Below are 6946 nucleotides of genomic sequence, written 5' to 3' on the forward strand. Positions count from 1 at the left end.
TTTTCAATAGCAAAAAAATACTTTTTGTAAAAACGGTTTCTTGCTAAAAAAAACAAAGTCAAAGGTGCAAAAAAACCACAAAAACCAGAAGATAACTTTTCTAAGTATGTCAAACTTTATTTTTCAAACGCAAAAATGATGTCCGATATTTAAAAAAAAAAAAAAAGGAAGAAAAAAAAAGATTTTTTTAGATTTTTACCTTTTCAAGATTGATATCTGAGAGAGCATACGAATCTAATGTGGTGTAACCTGATTCCAGTGCCTTTATTAGCTTGATTGTAAAACAGTTCAAGTAACTCTTATGTGTCTTTGTTTCTCGTCGTCGTGGCTGTGAACACGCCACGGAAACCGGTTTGTACTTAGTTAACAGTCTAACTCCCATGAATGTAAAAAGAAAAACGACGACAACAACAACAACCAACGACTACGCCAGCCTTAGCAGAAGATTGGTCTTCCCAAAATGAAGTGCAGTGAGTGAAATGTACCGTTATTTATTGATGCTTAATGATGTCAGTTTGTGCTTAGTTGGATCCTGCTGTTCAAATAGATGAAACACAACAGACTGTTAATTAACTTTTTATGTCCGTATCATTTCATTTTACCCATCAGACACATGTTTAGACCCCGATCATAGACTCCTCCCAGTTATTTTGTTGTTGTTTTTTTTACCTGCTCAGATATCACTGCCTGTTAGGGAACGTATGTATTGGATGTGTATGTGTTTTGGAAATATCTCCAAGGTGCAAGTTATTCTGGACCTGAGCTTGAATTGTTGTGTTGTTGTCGGAGTCCTGATTTGTTCCCCACATTAGACCCCAGTTTGGATCAGAATTGGCCCTCAATCATGAGCGATGTGTGTCGTGGGGGGGGGGGGAAGGAAACGGTTCAACGTGGCGAAAAAAAACCAGAAGCTTCAGGCAAAGTTTCTGCGCCGAATCTTGCACTAAATGAAGCCACTACCTTTTTTAAAGACGCCGTACGGATCCTCAAACGTTCAACGCGGAAACTTGAATGTGGGGAACAAAGTGAAGAAGCATGAAAGCACAGAGCTGGTGATTTTTTTTTTTTTTTTTTACTTTGGCCGTTTGTGCAAAAGCATTTCGAAAAAAAGTGCGTCGTCTCTATCGATTACCTTTAATTCATGTCCTGGTTTACTTTGTACTTTTTGCTTTTCCGTTGTGTAACTGTGAATGAACTGTAAAGAATAAGTATTACGCAAGTTCATAGGGAAAAAAAATGCATTTAACTCATTGTTTTTACTTTTAATTTCAAATTAAACTGATAAGCTTTTTTGAAAGAAAACGAGATTTACTCCCCCTACTATGTGTTTTTAATGGTGCGTTCCATTATCATCGGAAGTCGTGATGTCGCTCTGACTTTCCAAGTTGTGGGAGCATTGGGGAACTCGGGAATTCCAACTTCCGACTACAATTGGAATGCACCATAACTTTGTAAAGACTGGTAATGTGTTCAGACCTTGATATTGTGTGTAAATTTGGCATCACCCGACTCCGAAATTCACATATCTGTGCAAACTTTGCGGGGGAAAAGTTTAAAAACCTGTTAAGATTTCAAAATACACAGCCTTGAAGCACATCTACTCCCCTACTATGTGTTTTTAATGGTGCGTTCCATTTACATCGGAAGTCGGGACTGCTGCGTTCGACTTGAGAAACACTTGACGATAACAAAGCGTGAGGTTGCTCTGACTTTTCAAGTTGTGGGAGCATGGGGGGAACTCGGGAATTCCAACTTCCGACTACAACTGGAACGCACCATACCTTTTGTAAAGACTGGCAATGTGTTCAGAACTTGATATTGTGTGTAAATTTGGCGTCACCCGACTCCGAAATTCACATATCTGTGCGAACTTTGCGGGGGAAAAGTTTAAAAACCTGTTAAGATTTCAAAATGCACAGTGTAGAAGCACATCTACTCCCCTATGTGTTTTTAATGGTGCGTTCCATTTACATCGGAAGTTGGGACTGCTTTGTTCGACTTGAGAAACACTTGACGATAACGAAGCGTGAGGTTGCTCTGACTTTCCGAGTTGGAAATCCGACCTGTGGGAGCATTGGGGAACTTGGGATTTCCAACTTCCGACTACAACTGGAAGGCACCATAACTTTGTAAAGACTGGTATGTGTTCTGTACGTGATATTGTGTCTAAATTCGACATCATCCGACTCTGAAATTCACATATCTGTGCAAACTTTGGGGGGGAAACCTGTTAAGATTTCAAAATACACAACCTAGAAGCACATCTACTCCCCTACTATGTGTTTTTAATGGTGCGTTCCATTTACATCGGAAGTAGGGACTGCTGCACTCCAGTGAAGAAACACTTGACGATAACAAAACGTGAGGTTGCTCTGACTTTCCAAGTTGCGGGAGCATCGGGGAACTCCAACTTCCGACTACAACTGGAACGCACCACAACTTTGTAAAGACTGGTAATGTGTGGGAAAAGTTTAAAAACCTGTTAAGATTTCAAAATACACGGTACACTGTACACTAGAAGTGCATCAGACCATCGGTCCATGGCCATAGATCCATTTTGAATGGATTCAATCATGTGGTAAGGGTTGTTTTTGAGGCCATTTTGTTGTCGGTTCATTTAAAAGTGTTAAATTGTGTAGTGTAGTTTGTTTTACAGAGTAAACAACCCAAGTCTTGCCAGTTCCAAGACCAAAGGAATTGAGCTTGTAACCAGAGGGTCGTCGGTTCAAATCCTGCAGATAAGTGCTGCCCTCTGCTGGGCTTGTGTGTGTGTGTGTGGTCACTCCTGGTGATGGGTTAAACTCAACGAGGTGGATTTCACCATCACTTTTTTGGCGTGTGTACCAAAATAAGTCACTCTGAGTTTTGGCCTCACCCCGAAAAAATGTAACCGGAAGAGATTGTTCCTGCTTTATGTTTTTCCTGTAACGTCAACGCACTTTGGTCTGTCCATGTTTCAGCTTCACAGGAGATCACGGACGTCTGGAGACTCCACATTATTCCTTCATCTACATCGTGGGTGACTCTTCATCATCACCATCGCTCACCAACCACCACGCAAATAGGATTTCGTTTAAGGTGAGTAAGGTTTATGGGGCAAACCATTCAAAGGTTCCCCTTTTATTTAGTTTTCCTTTCGGAAATACCGAGTGAGTTATTCCCAACTATTCTTTCTGTTTCTGTACCGTTTGCGGTCACTATTCCCTAGATTAAGTTGTTGCTGCTACCATTCAAATAGTCTTAAGATAAGATAAGAGAGTCTTTTATTAGTCCCACAGTGGGTAAATTTACAGTGTTACCGCAGCAAGACCATAAAGATAAGGATAATAAACACGTATTAACAAGAAAAGTACAATATAAAAAGATATGAATACTGAGAAATAGAATGTATAGTGTAGATAATAGACCATTTTCAGAGTATGGACTAGATATTTACATTATAAACACTTTAAAATTGAAAATTGGGGATGCACAATATTATGGGTATCGGTGAATATTGGCTTTAAAATTTAAAATCTGATATCGGCAAACATGCCAAATAGCCACTTATATGACTCATGACTAAAGAGAGTAGGCTTGAAAAAGCTGATCTACCTCTTTGACTTTTATGTTGGCGCCCTCTACAGCTTATATTATATATCTATGTATGTTTCACATCGGTAACGGTTATCGGCTCAAGAAATCGCGGTGCATGTAAAAGTCAAGTTCAAGACCAAAAGAAAACGGGCAATAAAGACTAGGAATGATCCTAATGACATCTCCAAATGTCCAGAAGATCCAAGAGTCTTCATCTCCTAACATGTCCGTGTTCTGTCGAGCTCCAATTCACGTTCAGACCAAACTATGGGAGAAACTTCAAGCGTCCTCACAAAAATGTCTTCATTCTGGTGGTGGAACGGGATCTAAAACTGCAATCTTCGGTGTCTCAGAAAGGGATGGCACAAAAGATGGAGAACAGCACCATGGCTGCGGCCATGCCGACCATCATCAGCCCCAGTATGATTTCAAATCTGTAATCCCGGGTGGGTTTCTCCTCCCCGTCCTCCTCCGTCCTCCTGATCCTCTGACTGGGCTCCAGGTTGTCCACGTGCCAGCTCGGATGAGTCGCCTGGAACTGGCGCTCCACGCGGTCGCCGAGCCAACTCAGACCCTTCACGGTCAGGTCCGTGGCGGCTTTTCGGGTCTTCTTCATCCTGAAGAGCCATCCCTCCTGGTGGGTGCTCTTCTTCTTCTCCACCTTCTCCTCCTCCTCCTGCTCCTTCTTCTTCTCCTCCTTTGGTAGTTTATGGCAGCTGTCGTCAATGATGCCGGCCATTGCTGCCTCCTCCTCCTGCTTTGCAACACCTTAGCTGTGTGACCAAACTCCCTCAGTGTCACCAAAGGATGTCGTATATCACCAAAGATCAAGACGCCGGGGTTCAGACGGGGCTTTGATCTCGCTGTCATGTGTTTCCTGCAGCTGTCGATTTGTTCTAAACAAGCTGTCGCTTTCAAGTCAGTCACTCGTATATAACTCATTTGTTGCTATGGCGACCACAGTACTCAAAAGGCAAACTCACACAGCGGTGATACCAAAACAATTGTATGACATTTCCAGAACAAACTTTCTCCATGCACCAAAGTCCATAGAGAAATTAGTGATTTTTATATCATGGCTCGCATGAGTTGTTGATCCACTGCTGCCTTTCATCCAAATTAAAGTTAAATTGTGTTATTTTATCAATTCTGTTTTTGAAAATCCTTTATTCCGAGTTATTTAAGTGATACAAACTCGCCAAACACGGCAGCAGTTCACCACAAACTCCTGTGTCCACACAAGCTAAAAACACTGATTTTCTCTATGGGCTTTGGTGTAGAGCAGTGTTTCCCAACCCTGGTCCTTGGGGAACGCGGCCATGCCATGTTTTAGATGGGGCCCCCCTCCAAAAAACACCTGATTCAGATGAAACATTAATTTTTTTTATTTTTTTTTTAACAAAAGTTGAAACATTACATTTTTGAAAATAAAATAATAATTTTTTTTTTTTTACAAAAATTGAAATATCATTTTTTGGGATTTTTTTTTTTTTTTTACAAAAGTTGAAACATTTTTTTTCTTTTGTATACAACATTTTTGGGAAAAATTGACAAAAGTTGAAATCTAACAATTTTTTGAAAAATGTACAAAAGTTGAAATCTAGCTTCTTTTTTTTTTTAAATTGACAAAAGTTGAAATATTACAATTTTTTTTTTTATTTTTTACAAAAATTTAAATATAATTTTTTGGGATTTTTTTTTTTTTTTTACAAAAGTTGAAACATTTATTTTTTTTATTTATTTGAATCAGGTGTTTTTGGAGCAGGGCAACATCTAAAACATGGCATGACCGCGTTCCCTGGTGACCAGGGTTGGGAAACTGGTGTAGGGGAGCGTGAACTTCAGTTTCCAGATTAATCACCAAACACTTTCTTTAAGATATTATGGACATCGGTTTTAATGAGTCGAGACTTTTATTTCCTTGACTAAAATCAGTTTTTCTTTGTGTTTCTGGACCTCAGAGTCTGATGCTCTGGGGAATATTTAATGACTGAAAACTTGAGTCTTTTTCTTTTGTGGAGCACAGTGTGGGATTTGCTCTCAGTTGAGTGGGTGGAGATGCATTTAATTAGTTTTACAGCGTAATGGACTTATAACTCCATTTCTGATTATTTGACCTTCCCTCCTGTTCTATATTGTCTAGTTATTTGTTTCACTTGGACAGAAAACAGTTTTTTTTATATGGACATATTTTAGTTTATTTGAAGAAATAATGAAAAATTGCTCTAAAAAAAATGTGTATTAAGTGCTAAAAGTAAAGTTTGTATCCTAGTAATGAAGGACATTTTTTCAGTCTCGTATTGAGCGGTCACACCACAAACTGTGCAGATTGTGCCAGGTCATTGCAACATCGTCACATACCCATGAGCAGCCAGCAGGGGGACACGTTGAGCTGCGTAAAGAAAAGCAGTTTCTCCTGTGGTCATTTCCTGCATTGGTTCTGCCCCTTCATTGTTTCAAACTTAGAATTTTAATCCTCAAACCTATTTATTTTAGCTTTTTTTTTAGCCAATCACAACACTTACAAGTCATAACTCTATATACTTCTTAGAAAAATCTCATATAAAGTTCTGTTTTCCATGAGGATGAGGCCCAAGTCTACCATTAAACCACCAGTGCTCACCTGCAGCTTATGAGATATTTGTGTTTACAAGTGAACTTAATAAAGTGGTTGAAAAAGACCGATATTTCCCTCTGGAAACCAAGATTTACTATTTGTTTGGTTTTTAACAGATGGTCAGTGTATTTGATCAGAAGTGATCTAAGCTACTGACCTTAGACTCTTTTATTTGACCTCACTCTAAACATGGCTGCCAGCAGGGACGCAATGAAGAAACCATTTTAGCCGCTCAACAAAAGGTTCCCTTTATTAAATCTGTGCCATCTTAAGTCCTTAAAATCTTATTTTACCTTAAATACGTCCTCATCTTAGCTGGAATCTGACGTTTTTAGTTTCCTGCACCAAATCCCATAGAGAAAATCAGCATTTTTACCTCCTGAGGACACAAGCTGCTGCTCTACAGCGGGCTGGTTTGGTGAATCGTTGTCATTTAGGCTGAATCTGAATGATGCGTTTTCACAAATAGAATTTCCTAAAATGACACCTGTGACCTCACAGATGGATCAACAGCTCCTGTGAGCTGCGGTTTTCTCTGTGGACTTTGGTGCAGAGACGGCGACGGCCTAACAATTCGCACTCTGTAACGGGGTTCATGTTGGAACATGTCACTCCACGATGGGGTTTGATAGAAACGGTCACACTTTGGAAAAATGAAACTGTGACGCATCATGTGTTTCATCAGCGAACGTCTGCTCTGCTGCTGATCGCTGTGGATCGTTATGGGATGGTCAAAGTAATAAAGCAGCGGTG

This window comes from Microchirus variegatus (assembly GCF_963457635.1).
Source record: "Microchirus variegatus genome assembly, chromosome: 11".
Classification (NCBI taxonomy): domain Eukaryota; kingdom Metazoa; phylum Chordata; class Actinopteri; order Pleuronectiformes; family Soleidae; genus Microchirus; species Microchirus variegatus.